At 41.0% G+C, this 27,994-nt stretch overlaps 1 long non-coding RNA gene across 1 annotated transcript; it reads right to left on the bottom strand.

Moving 5' to 3' along the window:
• Positions 1–11: 11 nt before the first annotated feature.
• Positions 12–26,353, bottom strand: LOC135304601 (uncharacterized). The gene is made up of 6 exons (XR_010365910.1): positions 26,010–26,353; positions 3,749–3,839; positions 3,431–3,659; positions 2,258–2,417; positions 417–524; positions 12–209 (listed from the first exon to the last, which is right to left on the bottom strand). It is a non-coding gene; the product is annotated as an uncharacterized LOC135304601 (long non-coding RNA).
• Positions 26,354–27,994: the final 1,641 nt, after the last annotated feature.

Raw genomic sequence — 27,994 nt, 5'->3', positions numbered from 1 at the left:
ACATGGAAGGACCAATATTTTCCCCAAACCTGTGTTACCATTATCTGCCTTTAACCTTTTTCTCTTGTAGTCTTCTCAGAGGTGAGAAGGGCTCTGAAAAGATTAAACACCCTTTTTCTTGTTGGCTTTGTCCAGTCTCTCAGTTGTGTATTTTTTTCAAGGATTGCTCACTGATTACCCTTCAGTGTTTTTAGTTTCCTTGATTTGAACTAGATTGCAAATAAATATCATAATGAGAGTTTAAACAATGCATAGTGAGAAAAATATTCACTTGAAGTATAAGCAAAATAATCACACTGAGACTACAATAATTTTTGGAGCTGTTTCTAACTTCCAAAGGGCTACTTTAGACCTATTCCTACAGTCTGCACGACTCCCATTTGATTTTTTCACATAGAATTCACAATTATTCCTACCATTTATGTCATCCAGTAGCACTTCTAAATTAGAAAACCAGACTGGAACTTCAGCAGGCTGTCTGAGTATTAACCAATCTCGGCTCCTCTGCTCTGACAAAGCCCTGGCTGAGAGATAAAAAAGAATCACATACCTTACTTGTTAAGAGCTATTCATGCCAACTCTTCCTCTTGCTGCTCTGCACTAATCACAAATTAGAAAGAATTTTCATGTTGTCAACACAGAGACCTTATGTGAATACAGATATGAGAAATAAATCCAAAAAGTATCAAAATCTTTGAACGTATGCTTATGCTAATGTAGCAAAGAATTAATTGGCCAGAATTTATGCAGGCAGCTCTCCAGTCTGTGGATATGTAAGATGCTATTTTAGCAAACAGTGTGTTTTTAAAAGTGATTCTTAACAACAAAAAAATGTGATTAAATCCAAAACATTTTAAGCATCCATTTTTTACAGTCTCTTGATTTTGCCATTCACTGATTTGGGGAAGCCAAACTGTAGTTTTCTGCTTCACTTTCTGTTCATACCAGGTTCCCTTTTTAGCTCTGACACTAAACACAGCAGGACTGCATTTAAATAAAAACATGCGGTTTCCAGGGGTATTGTGGATGTATTTTCCAGCTCACAGATATTCCCACTCATATTAGACTCTGTAAAAAACAAACCAAAAAGCCAAGTCTAACCCACATTTTAATCCTAAAATATCTGCCAGTAGTTCTTTAATCCTGACAATAAACCAGAATAAGATTGTTACATTTATGCAGAGCAAAAAGCCCTCCTAAAACAAAGCTTTATATCAGTGGGAGTTTCCCTGAGTATTTTGCCACACACTGAAATAGCCAACGGCTTCAGGAGGTCTGAGGCATGAGCAAAAGTTCAACACTGACATTTCCAGCCTCAGCAGAAAAATTATTCTGTCATTTGAAAAAGTATTTACCACCTTGTAGCTGCTCTTTCCCGTGGCAGTGTTTCTATCCTCTCAGAACTGTTTAAGAGGGATATTCTTCCTTATTTTAACTTGGCTTCCATCAATAAGGGCTAACTGATAGAGAAGAAACTAATGTGCATAGCTGCCTCTCCACAGCTCTGGAATCCTTTGAACTAGAAGCCCCTCAAAGCTTTCACTGAAAGGCAGATTTTTGCACTTGGACTGGGGCTGATACCCTTGAAACCATAATATTTACATTCTTTCTCTTTTATATTGCTTTTCCTAAATGCTTCCACGAGACAGTTAAAAATAGAAGGTGAGACACTCGAGCTGCACAGAAGGCAATCTGTGCTCCCCGTGGCTTCTCTGTGCCTGTTCCTTTTTGATGAGTAGGGGAAGTACCTCCTAGGCCAGTCCTGCATCTCCTGCTGCTCCTGCCAGGGAAGGTTCCTCCATGCAGCTCTCCACCCTGGCTCACGCCCAAGAGGCTGCAGGATCTCCTGCCCAGGTAATGTAAGGAAGGATGCTGAGAGCTTCATGTGCTGACCTGGAAAACTCAACTGGCTCTTCCCTGAAGGATCTATTTGAGATCCTGCCTCAGTTTATCTGACTTCCACATCACTTCCTCTGCCATCCACGCCCCATGCTGGAGGTCATCTGACATTGCAGCACTTCAGCAAGACTTCAGGAGTTTGCTTTCCTATGGCATGTTGTCAATAAAATTGAGTTGTCTTTTCCATGGCAGTTTCTTAAGGTCTCCTCGTAGTAACTCATATCTTGAATACTGAAGTCTAATACAGAAAGAAGTTTCATCTTATCCTGGGCCTTTCTTCTCACAAAGTTATGATCTGCTTACTTTGGGGACTCTCCAAAGTCTAACCAGTATGGGAAGAGCAAGACCTGTCACTCACCTTCATGCAGGATACAGCTGAAGGATAATACACAGAAGGAATCGTTCTTGAAATCTCTAGTCCCAGTCAGCATTTCTTTATAAATAATATTTTCTATGGCTTACAAAGCAGCAATGTTCACATGCATCTGATGTTTTTTCATTCCAAATGCATTTCTTTCCTATAAATAATGTTTAGATCTGTTTAACTGTATTCCAACTGTGAAAAGGCAAATGTGACTAAATTATTTAACTGATTTTACTTCTTCCTTGCTTTATTTTGTGACTGATTTTGTACCATTCTTTATGCTTGATTATTCCTTCCTTTTGTCTGCCAAATGACCTCTCAATTTAAATTCCTTCTCAAATTCAGTAATTTTTCCACCTCCATGCTCTCCTTTAAATGCAACCAATGGCTTGTCTCTTTCAGGCTTTAAATCTTTTCACTAGGCCTACATTCTCAAGTGTTTATTTGTACAATATCTGATTAATTTGCAATCCTTTGAAGATTCTTACTAATATTTTAGTAGGTTTTTTCCCCTCACACTTAGAAGATGATACAGTGTTTGTCTTTTCTGAAGCCAAAGAGATAAAACAGTGATCCATAACTCCATGGACAAAGCACAGTGGAAAAATCAGCAGGTTTCAGCCAGAAAAACTAACAATCAAGAACCTTTTGGCAGGTCTGAATTTTAACTTAAAGCTGCAAAATACATCATTTGAGACAGTTTCAAGTCTTGACCAAATCTTTACTGGAAATTACAGTAGCAAAACAAAGCAGAATCTCCTGAGACACCCTCACATCTCAGTTAACAGAGTTAATCACCTGGCAGCTTGCAAGCATTTATTTCACGTAAGAGGGAATGTTCCAGATGATTCTGGAATTTGATGGAAAAGATTGTTGAATTCAATAACATTCAAACTCTGGCAGCATTAGCCAGTGTCAAACTTGCTGGGTCCAAAATATGATTTCTCTTCAAATATTATTTCCTTCTCATTGAGTTTAAACTCCATGAGGCTCCAGCTTACACTTGTTCTCTGCAAGACCAACTGGCAAGAAATTTTACAGACAAAGCCCAAACAATTCACCCTGGGGCCTCACCATAAACAAAGTCATATATGAATGCTATTTTTATTACAAAAGCTGTAAAGATTTCCTGGAAGCTCATCTGTGAAGCTGTTGAATGCTACATACCTAGCCGAGGTTTCCGTCATACTGCCTCCAACTCCATGGACTTTCCAGGAGACAGGAAGATTTTGAATATCCTATTCCAGCAGTGGTGTTTAGGTTGAAGGAGAGTACCATTAGCCAGAGTTTAATAAATTTCTTATTCTGATCAAGCATTAATTTTTTTCTTCTGGAGATGGCAGTAGCATCTATGGACAGATCACTTAATTGCCTTTCTGCCTTTTCATTTGAGTGCCTGCAGAGAATAATTAAGAAGTGGAAGATGTGACACAGAGTTTGCAACATGTGACAGACCGGTTTCATTCTCTCTCCTCCCCATTTTACATCCTCAGCACAAGTCATGTCTTCATCTCTTCTCCTGTTCGTTTGGCAGTCATGGCTGCTGTCAGTCACCTGCACACACAGGTCACGAGCTCTGAAAAACAGTAGGTGCTGCTCAATCATACAATCCTCATGAAGCTGACCTTTTCAGATAAATTGATTTTATTTTTCCAGATCAAGCTGGTATTAAGAATATCCCAGCACAGAAATATAGCTGAGGAAATAGAGCCCAAACACCACATGGGCAAGCTGCAACAATGCCATTAATCTGCTCACCTGCCTGTCCTGCCTCCTCCCACCCCAGCCCCACATCAACCCAGATCTTTCAGATGTCTTTAATGTTTAGTTAAACAAAGAAGGTCTTTTCCTCTGTTCCAAGTCTTTCAGTTACTTGCCTAAATAGTTCTAAGTGACAGTTTTTTACATACAGCTCTCTGCCTCCTTTCCAGCATTATGCAGACCACCCAACACTCAGCTCCTTTGCCCTCCCTTCTCCTCCTACAGCTGGTTGCATCTTGGGTTGAAATTTCTCAGAGGATCAAACACCACACGTGTTCACCCTGTAATAGATTCAGCATGTAATAGACGAAGCCCTGATCCAAACTGGTCCTTGGATGCTATCAGAATACAAAGTGACACCATATATTTTTGGTTTTAAAATAAGCTTGTGATTCATGCTCCCCCGGTATTGGCAAGGCCCCGTGAGTGTGACAGAAATAATCCGTGCGACCTCCATATCAGCAGGGGATCTGCTCCAGGTTGTGCTCACAGAGCAGAAATGGGAGAAGGGGGAGCCAAGCAGGCAGCACTTCAATCTCTCTCCTCCCCCTCTGTGCTATGCCCTACCCTTCCAGGGCTATACTTCCACCCTCCAGGCCTAAACTTCTGTTTGCTTCACAGTGTCTTCTCAAAAGATTTCCAAATTCTACCAAATACGCAGCATTAGGCAATTTTTTCTTCAAATCTACAGAAGAGTGTCAGAGAGCAAGCTACTGTCAAGCAGGCAAGCTCTAAATGTCTTTCCAAACAGAGATTACTTTGTTGAATAAAAAGCATTTCAGAGCCAAGGAATGATCGTGTTTATTTTCTTATCTCCTTGATGAAACAGAACTAATTTCTCTCACGTTCAAAGAGATTGTGTTCAGAGAGAGCTCCGTTTTTAGAACTGCAACTCCTAACATCCCCATTAGGTTCTCCCTGCAGTTTAAACTTCTGCCAGCAAAATACAGACAAATCTGTTGGGTGTGGTCTGATGCCCATCCAGGAGGTCTCTCAGACCATATGTTTCTAATGGTTTTAATCTATGATTAAATCAATCTAAAAGAACAAGAGCTGTGTGAAAGGAGAAAAGAACTTTATCTAAAAATGAAAGAAAATTTAATCAAGTGTCATTTTCTGAGATTTAAAAGGTGTTATGTCTCCCAGCAGGTGCTAAGGACAGGAAAGCCTCACTCAGTGATCAGTGCTGTCCCCGCTGTGTACAGAGCAATGGGTTCTGCTCCTCATCCACAAACCCCAAGATCAGTGAGCAGCTCTTCTAGCAGAAAACATGAAAGAATTTGCTTAAAAAAAAAAAAAAAAAAGATAAAAAAGACAAAATGGACCCTCTCAAAAAAATCTCACTGGTCCTTTGGAACCCTTTAGAAATCCACTTGTTACTCTTTTCTTCGTGTTTCCAATTGTAGAAATGTTGAGAATTACAGGGCAGTAGGCAGGTTGGAACTGTGTCTTGTGACGTGATGCACTCATTTGTGCAGAGGTGCAGGTTTACTTACAAAAGAGGTACAGAATTTGCAATGATAGTGTCACAACATTTTAGAGGAATACAGTAACATGCAACTGCTGTACCTCAAATCCTTGAGATAAAAACTGTTGAACACACAAATATGCTTTTCAGAATAATTATATTTCTAACAAAAAAAAAAAAATTATGTACTTGATTGTTCTGTAACAGCACAAAATTACAGTGTCGAAATTTCGGGATCCCACATAAAATCTCCTATACCAGGAGCTCATACTAAGGAAGTAAATTCCCAGCTGGGGCATCTCTAGTCCTGATATGCTCCCTCTGGGCTCACCCTCCCCTGGCCTGGGCAGCGCTCCCATGACACCGCATGGCTTTGCCTGGCTCTGCACCAGGCAGGTACAGCACCGCCCATGGAAGTGTCCAGGGGACACGGCTGTGCCCTGAGCACCCAGACAGGAGGACAGAGCCCAGTCAGTGCAGAGAGGCACCAATAAACACTTCAGGAGACAGGCTCTGAGGAGAGACCAGCTCTGCTGTGTCCTTGTGCTCTGAGCCCTGCTGCATCCTGAGGAGCCCAGGCTCAGCCTAACCAGGGAGGTGGATGAAAAGGATCACTGGCTTCTTTTGCTCCATCACAGCACATTCCTCGGACCCCAGCCCTCAGGGGCTGTACTGAACTTGCTGTGTGCTACACACACTTGGCTGTCTCATTAAACACCACGTTTGGCAAATCCTACCTGCCTTAGGCCATGTCTACTCAGTAAAGCTTCGCCAAAGTTTTGCACACCCAAGGTCAGCTCAGGGCATGGAAAATACACATCCTATAGCTGACACTGTTACAATGGTGGGACTCTGGGGACTTGATATTATCTGTGCTAGCAGCAGAATCCAGGTGAGTGCATCTTCTGCTGTTCAGGAAGGTGAAGTCTCTAAGCCACCAAAAAGGCTGCTGGCAGAATATGCTGTGCCTCCACGAGGGTGTCTGTCCTGCAGCCACAGCACAGCAAATAGCTTTTGCTGGGTGCACAAGACATACTAATTGCAAGCTCTGCCTGTAGACTCCCATCTGGCATCTCTTTGTTCACTTTCTCTTCCTTATACAGCATAGAGCTCCTTAGCCTTTACTTTGGAAAAGACTCACAGTTGCCTCAGGATGTAACAGAAATTCTCTGTGAATTTTTCATGTTGTGTTTACAAAATACACAGGTTAAAACATGCTTTTGGAGCTCAGTTTCTTGCAGATATCAATTATACGAAGGCTTTTTGTTAAAAATGCTACCTACATTTCACTGGGGGAGACACATTCAATACCAAGAATGTAAAATGATGGGAGCCAAGGGAGGCAGTGATAGGCAAAGAGGGCAACACCAGGTCTTTGGGATTGTCACTGACACATCATGACAAACATTCCCAAGCAGGTTCTGTGCAAAATAAACTGCGCCCTTTCTCCTTAAAATAAACATCCTTGATATACTTAGTGAAACCAGGAATGTGCCATTATTAATGATAATGTAGTGCAGGAGACAGCTTTTCTTAAAGTTACCCAAAATATTTTTGCTGCTTCATCAGATGTATTGTTAGAGCTCACCAAACCCAGAGCCGTGGTGCACCTGTTTTCTCTCAGACACATCTTATTTTTCTTCCTTGGAAGTCCCAGCTGGCGTCCAGGTTTTCTTAAATTGCTACCAGAGCTAATTGCTAAATTGCTACCAGAGCAATGCCCCAGAAGATGGGGAATTGCTTTCTGTGGTGAAAGGTGAACAGATGGGTGGACTCAGTGGACCAGAGTGGCCAAGGAGAGGCAAAGAGCTGCTGCTAAAACCAGCGTGGGAGGGAAGAGGGGATGTGACAGCCAGGCAGGCAACCACAGCAGTTTCAGAGGCTTTGTTTTGGGGGTGCTCAAAGCAGGAACATTTTCTGGAGGCTTGGGGGAGAGAGAAAGGAGTAGCTTGGGGCTAGTAAAAGGCTGGCAAACAGGTGGTTCTGTTGGGAGTCTCTCAGCTATGAAATCACAAACCCAGAGAAAATATTTACTGAAGGCCAGATTTGCTCCACCTGAAGGCACAGAAGGCAGTCTGGTTTTTTCATTTGTTTTTTATTTCTTTTGCTTGTTTGGATGCTCTGTGATATTATTCCAATATTATTTTTAGGTGGTTTCTCATTTAAGGAGACACTGGATTCAGCCTAATGGAATGGCTTTCCAGTCTCTGAGTGTTCTTCCCTCACAGAAAAATTAATTTCAAATTAATTTCAACCTCAGCAGACCCAGCAGCAGAAAGAGCAAATGGCCAAAGCTAAGAGTAGGCAATGGTTTTGAATTTGCATCCAGTTGGGAAAGAGAAAGAGAGTTCAACTCTGTCAACAAACTCATGACTTGGTGAAGGCTTTGTTGAAAGTCATTCAGAGAAATTATTGACCACAAAATCATGTATCATGTAAAAACCAACAATAACAACCACTAACAGCCTGTTCTGAGGGGCCTATAATACTAAAATAATAGCAATAATTAAAAAATGTAAGTAAATCTGGGCAATTGTGCACACACAATGGAAAAGACTACTTTCCTGTGATATTAATCTCAAGAGGCAATAACATTTTCACTCTCTGGCTTCAAGAACCACATCAGGAAATCAAACAAATATTATCCCATGTGTGCAGAGAACTTCTTTCTTCTTGTAACAGGCAAACAAAAATTATTTTCTTAATAAACATTCAACAGACAAAAGCACTACTGAGAAAGATCACAAGAGTAAGAAAAAGACCTGTGATATTGATGAAAACAAAAGCTTTCCTCCTTCCAGTCAGGAGTGGCTGAATTGACACACATGGGTTACCTATGGCTGGTGCTGCACAGAGCCAGCTTTGCAAAGTGCTCTGTGGATGGGACTGAGATGAGCCCGTCATGCTGCTGGGGACAATTTGGAAAATACCCACAAGTAATAAAACCAAAGAAAGAGATGAGGCAAGCAGACATGGATAAGCTCAAAATGCCCAGTCAGGGCTAGGCAGGGATTCTATTCCTATCCCTAGGAAGAAAATGGCTGTGCAGGAGAAAACTCCCAGGCTGAGAATTCCAAGACTTGTCATTTTTCAGCAAATACAGCGCTCAAGGGATTCCAGGCAGTACCCCTAGAGAGCCTGGGACATGCTCCCTGAGTGCAAACCTGCACAGCCTGCTAGAATGTGGTGGGTATTAGAGGGGACAAAACTGGATGAAAGCCTCAGTCCCACCACACTGGATGTCAATTATTATCTCTAAGATCCTGAGCACAGTCAGGTCATGTTAAACTTTGTCTGCATCATGCTCCCATTGATTTTATCCATGAAAGAGAGGCTGGGATATTGCATAAGCAAGGAAAAAAGCATTAGAGATGGGCTTAATACTAATTCTGGAGTGGGTTGTTAGAAGCCTTCAACCCAAGGACCAGTAGTGCTACCCGAATAAACCACCCTGAAAACAGCACAGAGCAATTGTTGCATTTTTCTAAGCAGACCAGCATCTCTAGATTTGTATTTGCCAGGTTCCCTACCCTCATTATCCCCCTTATGTTAAGAAAGGAGTCCTCACCATGCAGGATTAGTCTCTCCTGTGAGGGTCATTACATTACCAAAAATAATAAACAAGCAATAACCATTTCAAACTTAGGAAGATTTAAAATGGGATTCAGAGAAATACTTGTTCCCTGCTTTCATTTTCAGGAAAAAAAGGAAAAAATCTTCAGGGGAATTAAGGGGGAGAGGGCAATTCTTCCCTAGAGGTTCAAATATATCTCCCAGGCAGCACAAAAAAAATGTTGGTATTCTGTACCACCCAGTGCCTGCCCACTTCTATGCTTGATTACCCCGATAAATCAGAAAACCTGTTTGTTACAGACTCTCCTTCCATTATAGCTGCTGCTCTGGTTAACATCTTCTGAATCATCCAATTCATCAGGATCACATACATGGGGCTTTAATCCTTTGATTTTTTAAGTTACTTTGTTCTGAATTTTTCGCTTTATCCCCTTACTGACAGAGGAACTGGATAAAGATAAATAAGTCAGAGAAGCATTGTTTTTCTGCCCTGCTTTTTATTCTGCAAAGGGAATAGGAAGGGGGGAGAGGATAGCTCTGCATTTCACAGTTCTTTAGTGATATCACTCAGTGTTCATGGTGCAGCCTCAAATTTGAAGAGTCTGAAAACTAGTCCTTAACTTCTGAAGTACAGTCAGCTCCCTTGTGTTCTCCCAAACATTAAAATGCTATTTTTAAAATGTATATTAAATAGACAAATAACTTGGTAGTTATTCCAAGCCCTCCATCCCTTCTATGCCTTTCAGTACTAATTTCTGTAAAAGGAACAAATCCGGGAATTGAGTTACAGCTGAAGTGTAATAGCTACATAAATTACAGGGAGTGTCAGAGTGGGAAGGGAAATGGGGAACACAGCAGGTCAAACGCTCGCTAATGGGCTCTCGAGTCATTCACCTGCTCAAATCAAAATCAGACATGAGAGCACAACACTGGGAGCACACAGGAGAACATACCCCAGAGCACTGTTTCTCTCAGCATGATTTTAGGATTAATGCACACAAACAGCCCCCATGCTCATCCCCGTGTCCCTGGCAGTCACTCCCAGCATGTGCCTGGTCTAACCCACCTGGGCTGACTCGTGGGTTTGTGCCAAGTGAAGGTTATGCATGAGAGCACTGACAACACAGAGCTGCCCCCCTTCAGGGACTCCAGCAGCAAGGCCACCTCCTCCCCAGGGAGGGCTGAGGCACAAACAAGGAGGTTCCTGAAGGATCCAGCTTCCCCCTGTGCCTGCCCAGCACTCCACACATGGGAATCCCAGCCCCTCAGCGTTGCCACCATGTAATAAATCATAATCACAGCTGTAACTGGGGGGACACAAATCTCTAATGGCGTTACTACATTTTTACATAGCACATGTGCAACATACACAAACGTGAGAAAATCAAGGTGATGACTAAACCTCAGATGGTGCCATGGTTTTATTATTGATCTGACACCCTTTGTTTTGAAAACAGGACTGAGTGTTTCTCTGTGGAAGTGACCTCTACAGAGGGTCCTGAGACTGAGTTGTTCCAATCTTAACAACCTTCAAGTTAGACTTCGAAATCTAACCCAAATTGTTTATGAGAAAAAAAAATGAACTTAGATAGAGAAGGAACATCTCTAATATTTTACATATCTCATGCTGGAGAAGCCTCACATCAATGTTTATAAATTCTTTAAGAAGAAAATACCACAGCCTTCCTTTTGTATCTTCCTCACCTGCTTTTTTACATCTATTTTTTTTTCTCTCCTTTCAGAAATGGCAAAACCTTATGTCATTGCAAGGAAATATTTTATTAAGCAGAATAATGGACTCAAGATCTGAATCCAAGGGTACCAAATGAAAAGTAAATGAAAAGTACCTGTCTAGCCATATTATGTCAGAAGGTACAAGTTCCTATAAATATGATAAAGGATTTTGTTTCTGAATAATTTCACAAGAGCTATAAGGAATTATGTATCAAAAAATAAAATTCCATGCCATCCACAAAAATACAATTCCTGGCCTGTCATATTTAAGGTAGAGAAAGACAGGTAAAGAAAACAGGAAAAAATTAGAAAATAAAACATATACACAAGCCTTCCTTCAAAAATCTGGCTGATATTTTCTACAGAAATATTTAAATAGCTGTTTTTTATTAAGTTTATCTCTATTAAGCTCTCAATCAATATATTTTGTACTAAAGGCTTCGAGCTCTTGCGCTGGTTGGACAAAGTTGCACAGTATAAATCTCACTAGTGGAAAATCAGAAAGAACAGAAAGAAGTTTGTGAAGGTCCTCAGAATCAAAGATGTCTGTTTTTCCACAGTATCTCTTTACCCCAGAGCTTTCACTGAATTAAACAGATTGACAGAACAGGCAGCTGCATTAAAGCTATGAGAAATGTGAAAATAAACCCAGTATTTTAACTCTCAAAATCCAAGTAGTGGACTGAGAAGACAATATTAGTTTCAGGAAAAGAGAGCACATTCCTTTTATCAGAAAATGTCACCTGCTTGCTATTGTAGAAAAATTCCCTTTAACAGAACAGAAAGATTCAAAAGGAGCAGCACCATGCAACATCCACCTCCAGCTGGGGAACAAACACAGACCAGGGCCAAATAACAACTGTAAGGATAAAGAAACAAAACCCATCAATGGGGACAGAAGCAGCACATGGAAAGGGAAAATAAATAGTCCAGCAGGAACATTTACCAGACTGTGACAAAGCTTGGGCTGCAAACAGAAATGGCATTGCTCAGAAAACAGACTGGGGAAGATGACACTGTTTTTTAGAATCACTTGTTAAAAATAAAGTAGAAGAAAAAACATAAATAGTAACATCTCTGAATATCTGACTTCAAAAATAGAGATTGGACTTTGTAAATGTCACTATTATTCTTTATAAAACAGGGAAGACTTTTTAATTTTAAGTCTATAATTAGACTTCAATGGAAAGTTACATTGTAAGCAGAAGAAAATTGCCAAAGTTCTAATATAATGTGAAGAATAGAACAATCTTTATTCAAGGCTGCTCTGGACATGTGTTGTATTTTAACAAGTACTTTGCACTGGAAAAGTTCTCAGTCACAGCAAATTTTTAGTACCATTGGAACCAGATATTTCAAAATATGTAGAGAAACAGATCATTGTAAAAGAGACATCAAAAGGTTTACCTTGAAGCTGTCCAAGTGCAGTAGGGATAAGAATAACACAGGCCTACTGCCGACCCCATGTCCCCCACCCCATGGGACTGCTGATCTTGGAGTCCTCCATGCCTGTCCCTGGCTGATGGAGGCCTCAGTGAACCTTGGGTCCTCATCACATCATCATCATAACTTTGTGCAGTTGGCACTCTGTCTTGCGAGGAAGTCAGAACACATTCAGCTCAGATATTGAATTTCCTTTCACCTCTCCAGAGTATGGTCTTTCCAGCTCAGGGTTAAGCTTGTTTGCAGTTCCTGGGGAAAAGGATTGCTGCAATTGCTGCTGTCTGCACTGTACATGGCTTGTGAACAAAGAACTCTGGTTTCTAGGGCTCTTGCAACTCTTTAAATAGTCACTCCCTCAGCGAAAGTTTCCTGAAATCCAACCCTCAGATGTGAACCTCTTGAAAATAGGGGATGAACAGGCTGGATTTAAACTCTCTGAATCGAGTACCATGGTTCTTTGGTTTTAATTTATCCAGACTTTGATTCAGAAGAAACACAGAGCTGATTCCAGCATGACCAAACCAGAGTCCTGCCTTAGCAAATCTCATCCCATGCTGACAGGATCCTCTATGAGAGAAAAAATTACTCCTGCAAGATTTCTGCCAATTTCTACTCAAACAATGCAAGGTCAAAGGCAGGATTTCAGCAGTCAGTAGTCCAGACTCAGCCACATCAGTCTGAACATGCAGACCCAAGCTAAACACCACCTCTTCAGGACCTCTGCAATTCCACAGCACTGGGAACTGGACACTTCTGCAATCAACAAAGCCATAAGCACTTCATTAAAAATTACAGTGTCTTCTGCCCTGCTCAAATGCAATTGCAATAATGTTAAGATATTCTTTCATATTATGCACTAGTGCAGACATTCCATAAACACCTAATCCTGCTCAGAAAACCTTTATTAAAGTTTAAATTTAGCTGCCATTCTCTGCTACGTTCCAGCAAGCCAAGGGATTCTCTCCAGAGGCAGTTCTGATTTTCCAGACAGTCGGGGTCTGCAGTGGTCAGACAAGAACCTGAACTTTGGGAGCTGTGCAGCATTCTCTCCAGTCATCATAAACCAGCTGTGATGGGTTCAAAAGGAAGTTGTGTCAGATGGGACTCATGGGAAGTTACATCAGACCTTCATTTGCCCAAAGAAGGTCAGCAAGTCAGAGTGTTCAGAGAGAGCATGCAAAACATGGCACACATTGCAGGGTGTGGATAAAGAGGAAGGATCTTTCATAAGAAAGAAAAATAATTTACATGGTATATTTCATCTGACTGCAATTTTCCCCTATTTCCTGGACATACCAAAGCACAGAGAAAGATAACAATTTGCACACTCTCATGCACAGCGAGCGTATCAGAACACACATCTCTTACAGGACACATCCTCCCTGTTTCTCCACTGCCTGGGAAGGAATGACTAGAGACTCTGTACTCCTAAATCTCCTGAAGTTTTCCGTGTTACTGTGTTTATGTTTGTTACCCTATTGCCTGAAAACTGAAGTGTTTCTGACTGCTGGTCTTTTTAGTCACAAAGCTGTTTGGTTCCAATCAGCTGGGAATTATTTACACCCCAGAGCTGATTTGTTGGTCAGAGATAGACAGGAGTGAAGTAGCAAGGCCTCCTGGCTGACCTCCCAAGGAAGAGGTGGATCCTCTGTTCTGGCACACCCAACACCTGCTGAGGGACAGTGCTCTCATAGGGTAGGGGGTGCTGGCCCAGCTTCTCCTGACACTCCATAAGGAGGTGGCTTCATTACAGATTTGTAAGGGCTGGCAAATCCAACACCTGCCCCAGGTTCTTTGCAGAAACTCAGTCCTGAGGAGTGCAAAGCATCTGTATCAAGGCAACCCCTGCTATCAGCACAGGCTGGGAGCAGCCCTGCTGAGAAGGACTCTGGGAGTGCTCATGGATGAAAAGCTGAGCATTTCCTGACCATGTGCTCTGGCAGCCCAGAGAGCCAACTGTGTCCTGGGCTGCACCACAGGCAGTGTGGGCAGCAGGTGAGGGGGGATTCTGCCCTTCTGCCCCCACCTGCAGAGCTGTGTCCAGCTCTGGGCTCCCCAGCACAGGAAGGACATGGAGCTGTTGGAGCAAATCCATAGGAGGCCATGAAGATGCTCCAAGGGCTGGAGCCCCTCTGCTATGGAGATGGGTGGGAGAGCTGGGGATGTTCAGCCTGGAGAAAATTCCAAGGAGATGTTTCAGTACCTAAAGGTGGCCTATAAGAAAGATGGGGACAGCCTTTGTAACAGGGCCTGTGCAATAGAACAAGGTGCAATTGTTTTAAACTCAAAAGGATGGATCTTGACTAGAAATAAGGAAGAAATTTTTAATGATAAGGAGAGTGAAACACTGGCACAGATTACCCAGAGAAGTGGTGGATATTCAAGTCAGGAATATTCAAATCAGGTTGGATGGGACTCTGAGCAACCTGATCTAGTTGAAGATGCCCTTGCTCATTGCAAGGGGATTGGATCAGATGGCCTTTAAAAGTCCTTCCCAATCCAAACTGTTCTGTGGGAAGAAAACCCACCAGTCTGCAGGTAACAGCATTAACTGTGTTTGACAATGGAAAAGAGATTGAATTGTCACTTGCAATTTGTTGCAAGGTGTCCTCTTTGCCAGATTTCTATACACTGTCAACACACACCAAAATTCTACTCTGCCTAAATACTTGAACCAGACTAATTGGCAACAATGGGAAAGCTAAGCAGGCTTTGACAGCACAGCAGAAGTCACCCAATAATCCTTTCTGACAGCAGTACAGTCCCCTAACTGCACACAGCTGCCAGGGGTGAATTTTAGGGGCAAATGCTCCCATAGACAGTCACAGAAGAGTGACACCTACAAATCACACTGGTCCCTGTGGATTCAGATCAACACCCACTTTTTGCTCTGGAAAAATCAAGCATCTCTGTCTTTCATCTCTTTCCTCTCCCCATTGAAATTGCCAATAAATTAGCTTATTGCAGTTCTGCCCATGAATAACAACAACAATCCCTCCAGAAACCCCTTGCATTTGTCTCCCAGAAAACATGTATGTGCTCAGCAGCTCTTTTCACATCAGTTACTGTAACACAGTAAGGTGCTTTCGTTCAGCCAAGACATTGAATGGAGGTTCATTAGGGTGAAAACTCACACTGTTACTTAATAACCTCTCTAGGGTCTGAAGGTCGTCTTCTTTTCCTATCTCAGTATCTCTGAAATCATCTACAATGTGTGTAAGCCTGACTTCTCATGGCACTAGGAAAGCATAGCTGAGGTTTAGGGAGACCTATTTAAAACGAGAGATGAATGCACCAGAAATTCTATGCTGCTGTTGAAAGCATGCTGACCTTGAGCTCCCAATAATGTCCAGAATTAGCTTGTCAGCAGCCTGGAGATCCAATCTCAGCTTTCATGGAACTGTTCCCAGAGCAGGTAGATAATGCCCAATCTTCAAAGTAACTATGTCTCAAGTTTATCAAACAAGCAGGAAAAGAAAAAAAAAAAAAAAAAAGACACACCAAAGGGCCTATTCACTAAACAGTGCCTTACATGAATCAGCCAAGCATGTGAAGATCTATTATTCTTGCTTGGGTGACATAAATGTTGCACTATACAGGGCAAGAATACAACTTGCAAGCAGATTAGGTGGGTTCAGCATGGCCAGAATGAATTATTTCAGCCTAGTCACAAATCTACTTTGAACATCTGAGTTTAGAGTTGGATTCAAGTATTAAATTCAGATTTGATTAGCAGAGAACAAGAACAGGAAAATTATGGAGGGGAAAAAAGAAAAAAATCTAATGAAAAATGTACACTATCTCAGTAGCTCAAGAAAAGCAAATTCCCTTAAGCCAGTGTAACACATGTTGCACATTTCTACTTCATGAATGAAAAACTTCAGGGTTTATTTAGACAAAATTTAAACCTCCTCAAAGAAATAAAAAACTACATTGGCTCATATGAAACAGGCATAAAGGCCCCACCATAAGCATAGACTTTGGTTGTGCTATTTCTTGCTGTTCCCGCTTGGCATAATGAGAAATACTGTTACTGAGAGAAAAACTAAAACTACACAATTCACACCAGCAAACACCAACACAAAGTAGCAGCAGAAACAGACTAGGTCAAAACTGCAGCCTGAATGCATTTGTTTCTATCTGTTAATGAGGACAGAAAACCAAAATCCTCTCTCAAGAAATGACTCATTGTCTTCACTCCCAACTATCTATGAGATTCCTTGGGAAGAATTTTAAATACTCAATGCATAATTCCCTTTCATCTCAAAAAAACTGTCAGACCCTGCATAGTTGCAGGGGAATGTTTCACCACAACCTCACACCTCTCTCTGCACCTCCTGAGAGCCACTGCAGCTTTGTTGCTGAGAAGACACCTCTGAGCTTCAGGTTAGGCTCCCAGGATTTCTGAGCATCATGACAAAGACAGAGATTTCGGAACATTAAAGGACAAGATAAAGGACCTGTGGTTCTGAGCCAACACCTATTGCACTCTAGTGAAAAGCTCTGCATTGACTTTCTTCATGGTTCACCTTTTTCACTCTTTTCCAGGATTATTACTAAGAGCTACCTTGTTTCATCACTGTCTCTACAACACTCATTTATAATGGTGTCAGTGTTCCAAATGCACTTCCTGGGATACATCCCTAGAAATACAACAGGTTTTCTTAGGCTTGGCAGGTCTGCTGATGTTTTATTTGCACAGACCCAGGGTTCACACCATGGCTCCAATCATGCCCGAATGGCCTCCATCATTTAACATTTATTTCATTTAGTGCATGGCATCTACTAAACCCCTGCAGAAGTCACACTGAGAACAGTATTTTTTTAAAGGTAGTGTTTATCTCTGAATTTGGACATAAAGTATAATGATCCAGACCCAAAAGAATTACACTGCATGTGCACAGAAAGCAAATGAACCAAATTTGCCTCTGGTTACAGCATCCAGAACACCTACTGCTCAAGACTGTCTTACACACTTAATCTCCTCAAGAACATAACTCCTTGAAGGTGGAAAATAATTCACATTTTAGCCTAGATGGACTTCACTGACTTTCTACCAGACAGGTATCTATCTTCCCAGGTTTTATATCAGTTCTAAGTACTGTAAAATTAAGAGTATCCAAGTCTTGCTTAGTCTTGACATTCTCAAAAACAAAACTGAAAAAATATATACAGTCAAAGAGAAAACATAAGAAGCAGCCATGTTTTTCATCCATTCCCTAATTTTTTTTACTTGAATCCATGGGCCAAATCTTGCAAACCATCTTTATGGCCATCTCTTCAATTTACAAAACCCCACGTCAGCTGCAGCAATCAAAAATGTAACTGAGAATGGAGCTGGTTTAAGGCCAGCCAAGTTGATACTTCATGTAATCTTTCACAGTGATGAGATCATATTCTACTACCAAGCTAACACTATAATCAAGATAAGTCCCAGTTTTAGAGGGGCCATGACTGACACATTCCTTCCATGTGCCTTAAAGGCACAATCCTGCTTCTACAGCAATCAAGTGTCCAATGTTTTTTCTATAATTCATTGGATTTTTGGGGGGAAAACTCCTTATTTTGCCATTACATACAAAAATAGAAGAGCAAGCTAATTGAATAAATAGAATATTTTTGAAATCCCAGATCAGGGTTTTTAAAAATATTATCAGGGATTTTGTGTAAATTTAGCTAATTTCCACAGTGGCCCACAGTCTGAGCACGTGGCTGCCTTAAGATCCAGGAAAGGATTTCTAAGAGCAGCTCCCTTCCCATCTTCTGCAGAAGGCTCTGCTCAGACAACCCCCGAAGAACTGGCACTGCAGACCTTTGTGCCTACCCAGCTTCACCCAAGCATATTTAGTTGTCAGTCTGCAAACAGGCAAATATGTTTGTAATTAACAAGTCCTTCATTTACTGTATATAAATCAGGAAAAGGGAAAGATACTGTTCAATGAAGACAGCTATCAAAGGAATTACTTTGCTTCCAATTAGGTTCATAAGGCAAAAGCCTTTTCAATGACCAGTTTCCGTTGGATCTAACGAGATGCTCTCATTTGTTTTGCAGGGGTCCAAAGATTAGCCCTTCATTAGGGCAAAGTTAAGTGAAATGGCTAATTTAAAACTCATTCCCCTACTCCATAGATTTTTGTCTTCCTTTTAACTGAGAGGATTTGCTGGTAGGTCATTTATCTTCCCTGACAGATGCTGCCATTTAGCTCTGATCACTTTGGAAAGTGCACACACACTCAAAAGCAAAAGATTTCAAGCAAATTCTATGTCATGGAAACAAGAAAAAAATGTTTCATAATGGTGGTTTTTTCCTAAGATATTATCCTGCCACAGTAATTAGCCAGCTATATTCTGCTTGGTACAAACTCTCCTGCATTTTCCTTTATCCCCTGTCTGCTTTATATTTCAGGCATAACACTTATAACTAAGCAATCACTCCAACAGGCACAGTCAGTATTTGACAGAGTAGATGGATTTCCAAAAAGCTCTTATGAAGCACTCTGGAAATTTAGGTAGGTAGAGTTGACACACAACAAACTTTCCTTTCAAAAATTATTAAATAAAATCATCTCAAGTGAAAAACAGTAAGTCTCACCATTTGTGGCCCTTAGCAATTTTTTTTCAGTTGAGAGAACTCTTTTTTTTTTTTTTTGTGCAAACCATATTTCAGAAGGCTTCAATAAGGAAGAAAACAGCTACTTCCACAATCATATATGAAGGAAAAGCTTCCCTGCTCTAACTGGGCACAGGAATTGCTTCCACCCACCCAGACTTGTCCCACTTCACTTCCTGGCTCCACTAGCTAGAGCCTGGGTGCCTCTGCAGAGGCAGCAGCCACACTCAGGCAGGTGACAAAAAGAAAAATCTTTCTCCAGTTCTTGGGCATGCTGGCAGGTAAGCCATGCTGTTCCTCACTGCAGGAATGAACGCAGCCAGTGCCACTGGCTCACTCTCACCACACAAAAGGCTCTCAACAGCACCCAGTGATCACACCTTGCCTCTCTCCTCTGAGCTTTGATGTCTCCTTACCCAGAGGAAAGCTGAGCCCAAAGACACTGATGCTGTTCCACAGCCATGTGTTATTTGATTAAATCCCCATTTGTTGTGTTCCTTTGCCACCTCTTTTCTCAAGGCTGTATCTCTCACACAGCTGTTCCACATTGACTTGGGAATTCATTTGGAGACTCAGAGAAGCAATAGCTTGGCAATTCCAGCACTGCAAAGGCAAAGCTGAAATGCCTTCACACAGCACCTGCTGAGGGGACCTTTTACTGCTTTCATAATATGGAACAGGAATCTGGCCCCAAGGGGAGGATTTTGCTATACACATGCAAAACCCCAGGTTCTGCCTCATTATAGTTATTGGCCTCCCAATTAACTTGCTTCCTGTGAGAGCTGGGAGGAAGGCATTTTGCTTACTGAGATTTCAGGCTCTACAGTTTGTGAAGTCTTTTGCCTTAAGGACTGTGTATATGCCTAATTGGTGTTTGTCATTAGTAATTCAAAATACTTTTCCTAGGCCAGTTTCTATACACAGCATCACACCCACTTTTTGCAGATAGGTAAACTGAGGCACGGGCCAGGACATCTCACCATGGTAGTGCAGCATGTCCATAATCCAGCCCTCAAGATTCAAGGCACTGTGTGTAATCTGCCACAACACAGCTTCTCTGACTACTCAGGTATCCAATAATTATTTGTACATGACTTTAATAAGTAGTGTCAGAAACATCCATTCCTGGAAATGTTCTGTGTTTGAGAAATAACTGGGATGCCCAGTCCTCTGTGAGTGTAATCTAGGTCATCTAAAATGTCTTTCTGGTACATTATTCAGAGTCATCCATTGGCCATAGCATCGGCAACAATGGGATATTTCACTTGTAATTACATTAACAAACATAAAAATTACTGAAATAAAAGTTATCCTCCAAATAAGCTATGTAATACTTGCAGACTATTTAATATAAGCAGCATCTGTGATGCAGCACATACCTACAAAGTGTTAAACGGTGTTACTGTAGTAAAACTGTCAGCCTTGATTATTTAAAAGGTGTCTACCTGCAGGCTTTGCTTTCATTCCCTGTTGTTGTTAGTACATCCCACATGTCTGACCAGACTGGCCAATGCTCTGTTCATATTACACTTGGCCCCTGTTCCTCATTTATCAGCCATAGAGACAAAAGCTTGGCTTCCCCTTTCTGAACAACAAAGATTTATTCTTGATGGCATCCCTCTGCAGTCAAATAAAATCCTTGTATGCATTTCTCAACAAATCCACACCAATGCCATAAACTGACACAAATGTTACAGCCAAGACAATGACTACTTGTTCTGATAAAAGATGGGGATCATGCAAGTGCTGCAGTTTATTTTAACATAGAATAGAGTTGACATTGCATGAGCCATAGTTTCCAAGCTCCCTTGCTTCCTCCTGTCCACCTCCTTCCTTCAAGTTTTTTCAGCTCTGCAGCCCCCATCTCATTCTGCACATCTGCAACTCTCATTTCACCTCATGTCTAGTCCATATTAATTCCTTGCATCACTGAAAACAGGAATACTACCTAGTCAATCTCTGCAGCAGAGTTAAACAGTTTATGCAGCCTTCACACCGTGGCAGAAAAAATGTTTATGCAATTTTTGTGTTTCTATAAAACATTAACATGCACAAAGCGATATGGGCTTATTGTCCCTGGTGGACTTGGGGAATAAAATACTCTTAAATGTTCCAGAACCTGTCCTTTCACAACCACTAAAACAACTTGAAAGTTTAAAGGGAGCTCTGTCTGATTCAGCAGCTTCTAGCAAGAGTTTTTTAAAGAAAAACATTAAAATAAATACAGTCCAGATTACATTTGTTGTGAACCTATAGGTGAGATTTATAATGCATATCCGTATGAATTAGACTAGACAAAATTTTAAATACCATTTTGCATGCCTCGGAGAGACAGAAAGATAAAGATTTAATTTTCTCTGAATGGGCCATTACTAGCTGTGAAATTGCTCGCTGTTATCTACAGCAAAGCTCTTTGTGGTCTAGCTGTATTTGTTCTGCATAATGAACAGAATGCCAGTGGTTTCCATCTCCATACAGCTCCTCACTCCGGGCACTCCACAGACACGGCTGACTACCTTTGCTAGTTAAAAATGGAGTTACCAGAGGCAAAGAAGATTTAGCGGTCAAAACCCAAGTCTGCGGCAGAGTCAAGAATAGAATTTCAAGCTTCTAAACTATTCCCAAAGGCCTGGTTTAACCACTACACAGCACTGTGCTGGCAGGGTGCAACCACAGGTCGAGCTCTGCGCCAAGGGGAGAAGCCGTCTGTGGTGCTGCGAGCTCCACGCGCGGGGCCGAGCATGTGCACATTTCCTCCCCATCCCCCAAAGCTTCACGGAGCTTTTCGTGTGTGTCACAAGAGAATAAATGCCTGAGACATTATCTGCCCATTCCAAGAGTTCAGAGAATGTGTATGACATCATGGGCACGACTCCCCCACTAATCACATTATATGCTGTTTAACTTAACACTGCTGAGCTTTGTCTGATAACATTGTAAATACCATTTTATTGCAAATTAGATTATACAAACCTCCTCAGAGTTTAGGTCAGTTCTTGCGTGAGGTCCTTGTTCCCCTTCCTCTCTACTATCCCAAATTGAATCATTTGGTGCCTAAACCAAGGCATTTCTACAGAAGGAAGCATGAGAAGAAACAATGGCTAAGTCGGCACTACAGATTGCAGTGAGTGGACAGAAGACTCCACACATCTGTTCTTTTTCTCTCTCTTCCCTTGGAATAAAATCAATAGGTTTTGTTTTTCCCTTGAAGCTGTCTGGATTTCATTACAATATTCCTGTGAGGTAGTATATATCTGAGATCTATCATTTCCTTCTATGAAGCCTAAAATGAGTTTTACCAGTTGGTAGCCAGTGTTCTTCTCCTGGCCTTAAGGTTTCAGATTTGTTTACAAAGGAAGCTGCAGAAGTGTTATTTTATTTTAGTTTTTCATTTAATTCTGATTTTTCTAATGACAGAACCAGACTCCAACTACACTAAATCAGAGCCCCAGCACGATCTTGAAAGTCATTGCCACACTGATGCTCCCAAGTTTTTGGGAAGGATACTTGAATTTTCATATTTTGACTAATTTAATGCTGAGGGAGATAGCTGAGAAATTTCTAATCTTTTAGAAAACTTCAGCAACAGGATTTCCCAACAATACTGCATGAGAAGATGTCCCTCATTTTTTCCCAAATTTTATCAAGGCCATAAATAACCCATGCTATTAAAGCAGAGGTTTGAGGATCCAGACTTCTGCTTGTTGCTCAGGACCCTACACATCCTCAGGGTAAGTTCCTTGCAGGACATGAGTTAAGGAATGCTAAGGGAAGTAAACACAATCCAGGTGACTGCTCAGACCAAAGCACAGCTAACACGAGGTTAACTGCACTCAAGACAGATCCTCATGTCCTTGAGCAAACCACCTGGCATTCCTGCATGTTCCCATCTGGAGAAAGGCAACAGCAACACTGCACAAACACAGCAAAGGATTCTGTAAAATAAACATTTTGAGATCTCACATGAAACTCAATCTACCATAACTGTGATTACTAAATACTGCATTTATGAAAGGTTAAGGCTATAGAAACTGGGTTCTGTTAACTCCTGGTTTCTCAGGACAGATTTTAAGGAAGTTCATGTTATGAAACTCAAGTGGCTCTCCTGAAAACAAACATTTCTGTGGGTGTCCTGGGATGCAAGCAGATCTGTGCTCTCTTTACTGTGTCCTCTGTATCCTTTGGCTGTTTGCAGAACTCATTACAAGTACACCTTTACAGTGTTTTTCTCAGCCCATTCATTCCTCTCTCCACAGAGATCTAGTGATGAAGCATCATGATTTGTGGGGCAGTTTTTTGCTTGATTGTGGAATTACCATTTCTCTAACCAAGTTTGCAAAGTACCTAGATGCTTTTTTAATGCTGCATTTTAATTACCTGATTCATTAGAGAAAAGAACAAATTTTGTAAGGTATACTGAATCCATATACAGAAAATAATAATTACAGAATAATTATCAAATCAGGTTATTTACGTTTTTCAAGTTTTATGTGTCTTTTTATAAGCATGCTATACAAATTAACCCCGTACTGTACAAAGGAACTTGAGTAATGTTATTCACATGAACAGCAGTAAAGCTGAAAAGCTTCAGTCACCAAAAATGCACAAACTGGAGCCTTTCAGCATAAGTAGGAGACAGTATTTTTGGTTTTACTTTATTTTTCCCTTTTTGTCCCTCTATTCTTTATTTTAGGATGTCCCATCTAATCATCCACTTCTAGAATAACCCTGAGTTCAGATTCCTAACTCCACCTCACACACCAATATGTTTCAGTTTTAGTCTCCAGTGAGAGAACCAGTGTCATCCCTAAAGACAGATACAGAGATACTGGGCCAAAACTCCCAAAGCAACTTGACCGCAGGAAATTACAGACTCTGTTCCACTGTGTAAATCTGTGCCTCAGTCTGAACAGTCACAGCACCAAGAGTTGCCTAAGGCATTGAAAAGACAGTCCCAGGTGAAAAGGTGATAGCAAGAAAACTCAGTGAATCTTTGTACTGATGTTCAACACAGGCAGCTACAGCTGTTTTGTAAGGAGAATGAATTTAAGGCAGCAGCACAGATGAAAATAACACAAAGATATGAGGATTAACTGATGATCCCGGCAGGTATCCCATGGGAAATTGCCAGGCCATTAACTTTGGTATGAAATCCAGGTCATGAACAATCCTTACTGCAAGCATGAGAGAATAAGTGACATAACTGGTGATCATAACCAAGAGAAATAAATGTTTGACATCAGGAATGTTGGAGCTCCCTATAGATTCAGAATAGGGTCTGTGATGTGTCTCCTGCTGCTTCATAATCCATAAACTATCTGGAAATGCTGTGGGTAGGTGGCTAATGATACAAAGCCAGTGGGTGTTAAAATAGTAAATTTAACTCTAAGTCCATGGATAAAAAATAATGGATGAGGAAAAATCCATTCTTGCCATACTTTAAATCCTCTATTACCAGTAATGAAAGAAATCTTGGAGAAGTGGGTCATTCTCCAAAAAGACCAGCACAGTGCCAGCAGTCAGCATTTGGGGAAAACTATCCTGTTAAGAATTTTTAGAAGAATGACAACAAAGCAGAAAATGGTATTATTTCTCTGAATAAACCCACAGTATGCCCATCTCTTCAATACTGAGCGCAGTTCCAGTAACTGTGGAAACACAAAGGCACAGAAAGGGCAAGAAGCATAATGTACCAAAGCTGCACATGAGGTGTTAGAAAGCCTTAGCACAAGTAAACTTAAGCAAGCCAGAGCCTTTCAACCTGGAAAACAAGGATAACAACAATTAAGTTCTAGACAAGCTGTTACAGCACAGAAAAGGTAAACAGCAATGATTATTTTAAAGTATTCTTAACAGAAATAATAGGGCACCAACTCAAACTGGCAGGCAGCAAGCAGGTTCAAAAGCAAACAAAAGGAAGTTCATTTTCACACAATGCCTAATGATGTTGTGGAACTCATTGCCACGGGATGTTATAGCAGCCAAAAATACAAGTGGGTTTAAAAAAAAAAAAAAGATTAGACAATTTTATGGAAAAAGGTCCATCAAGGAATATCAAAAACAATGATAGAGCTGCAGCCTCCAGCTCAGGAAGGTCTCTAAACCAGAAACCACTGGAAGCTGGGAGGGTTTACCAAAGGAAGTATCACTCCATACTCGTCCTGTTTTCCATATACAAGTTATTAGCCATTATCAAGAGGCAGGATATGAGGCTAGACAGAACTTTGCTGTGACTCTTTTTTGTATTTGACTAATACTCACTGATGCAAATATAAACACACACCCCCACCATGGTCATGGATAATTCCATAAGAAGCTGCTACAGTTAAAAGATGCGCACTTAGAAGAGTAACATTTTAAAGGACAGTATTTTTTATTTGAGGAGGACTAGAACCAGTTCTTGTATTTAATTTGATGTGTTCTGTATTTTCCAGAGAGGAGTTGCAATGTTAACCTCCTTTTTATTCTCTAACTACAGCAAGAGGCAAGCTCCAATTGAGAACCAGCTCCAAATGTCAGCTGTTAGGCATAATGACTCAGTGGTCCTGTAATTCTAGCCCAAATCCCCAGAAAAAAAGTTACAAGTGGAGACAACAGTATTATGCACCACTTTACCCCAAGAAAGGAGCCTTCCCATTCCTCAGTCAGCATCCAGCACTAGGAGATGTATTAATGTGAATAATTTGAGTCAGGATTCAAACCTGTCCTTAGCCATGCCAAGGAACCTGCAATTTTCAAAAGGGACAGAACCATGGCAAAACAACCCACCTGAGGGTCAGCGAAGCTCCCATGTTCATTTGCACATATTTGTCCCTGACTTGTTCCCCTAAAGACTGCAGAACTCAGTCACAACAGTCCTCTCCAAATAGTTTTCATGAGTCATTGTTGAGCCAGAACAGTTCTGCTTTTTACTGCTGATCCATACTGGGATAATTAAAGCAAAGAGATCCATGTTTGACACCGAATTATCAATAACTGGAAGAGCTGGGTACTTCCTCTTTTGAAAGTCACATCATTTATTTAGGCATCTGATTCCAAGACCCAGGTAGGCAAGTTCAGAGCTTTATCATTTCTATCAGACCTTCATTCTGCCACCAATTCTAAATGTGCCAAGTACTTTTACACCTAGTTCTATACCTTGATGGAGATTCTGTTACCTTACAGTAGGAATCCTTCCACAAGGCAGAGCAGTGAGATTCCTCAGGTCAAGCACTCAGGTTTGTTACACGCTTGTTAATGCAGTATCCAGCAAAAACAGGGTCTGTGGCCTGGCAGTGGTACTACAAAAGATGATGATAATAATAGTAGCTTAAGTAAAACCAATCAAAGATAAAAACCAATAAACCATCCTCTGCTCCCCTTAAGAAAATTTGTTTATTCACCCCCTCACAAAGGAGATTGCCCTGTTTATCTGCCCGGAGAGCTCAGACATTCCTTGCATGTGCAGCACAGATGGTCACCACACCACAAAAGGCAGAAAGGCTCACGGTGGACGTGTCTGGTTTCTGGATATATAGAAACCTGGTCAGAGCTTCTGCTCCAGCAGGGCTGCTATGCATCCAAAATCCCAAACAAATAGAGAAAGCCATCAATATCCTTTGGACAACCTTAGTGGAAAAGGAGACCGTCCAGGGAAAAGGAGCTGCACAGTGGCCTTGGTTGTGAGTCTTAATTAATTAGTGTACATAGATTGTTGTAAGATCCCAAGGTGGGAAGTGCTAAGGAAGCAGAAGTATTATTTATTAAAGCTCAAGGCTCTGTTCTTTCTTTATCCTCAGATATTCTTCACGTCTGTTTTTGCATTCATGGCCATTGCTACTTCAGATTATTTCAGCTGTCTTGATCTTTTCTTTACCAAAAGGAATAGCCCCAGGCAGAGGATATGCAGTATCTAGTAGCTCAGATACCACGTTGGCTCATTGCAGTTATTTATCTTATTCTTTTCTAATTTATTTACTGTTCAGATCCCAGTCCTGCCCTTCCTTTGATTTTATAGCTAGATACCAAATGTGGCTACTCTCCACGGATAGAAATTACTCTGACAGTAAATGCCATTAATATTTTTACTACCTCACTAAATACACTTCTACAGCATGTGAAAGGAGTCTGCAAGGTCTGTTTTAGCAAACTGGGTATAAAAATCATTGCTAATTATTCTGAAAACTGGAATACAGAGCAGTTTGGCAGTAGCCATTTTAGATCCCAAGGTGGGCAATACAAACTATAATCAAAGAATAAACTTGGGGGAACTGAAAAAGCAGAGCAGAAAGTTAATTTTGTAACACTCTTATGTTCTGTGACACAAACTTTACATAAGATTTTGTCCTCTAAGAAATTACTGAGTACAGAACTATGTTCTATGTCATAGATAAAAAAATCACTGAACTTGTTTCTGCTTTTGGAGGAGTCATTCTAGCTTTCAGTACTTAAAATACATCCCTCTTTCTCTTCAACAAACACGGGGCACAAATCTCTGCTTTTTTCCTCAACTTAGTAAAAACATAAATAAACCAGGAAATTAAAGACAAAAAAGAAAAAGAAAGAAAAAAGAAAGATGTAAAACTACCTTTCCCACATCCTGTTGTGCCTAAATAGAACATGTTGTACCAGCATGTACAATTTCTCAATAAAATGTATTGCGGACACTTCAAAAGCTGACCATAATCGGGAGAGTTAAGTGAGGAATGTCAGCTTGGATGGGGGATTGTGCTGCTTTTGTTATACATTAGTTAAGCATGAAGGTTTGTGGGTTTTTACTTTATCTCGGATTTTACTGGAGTGTAATTGAACTCTGTTACCTTTTTCAGTTTCCTAAGTGTTCCACTAAGTGCTTGTATGGATTTGGGTTTAAGGATATTGTAGACAGATCCAGAAGAGATTGAAGTTCGTAGCAGAGGCCTCTGCAGAGTTTGGCTAGTCCTGCACTGTGGAAACTAGGTCTTCCTCACTTCTTAATCCCCCTGGGATCAGCCCTCAGACATGTGCAGAAATAAGGACTGAAAAAATTGAATTTGCTATGGATCCACAGGCAAACCTCACACTTACATCAGCAAAACCAGGTTTCACAGAAGAGTGTCTTTGATTGTAGCAGGATCATTCACTTTACATTAATCTTATACATTAAATTCATAGCCTTTACAGG

Source organism: Passer domesticus, chromosome 7, assembly GCF_036417665.1.
Source record: "Passer domesticus isolate bPasDom1 chromosome 7, bPasDom1.hap1, whole genome shotgun sequence".
Lineage (NCBI taxonomy): Eukaryota > Metazoa > Chordata > Aves > Passeriformes > Passeridae > Passer > Passer domesticus.
This window is presented reverse-complemented; position numbering and strand designations above follow the sequence as displayed.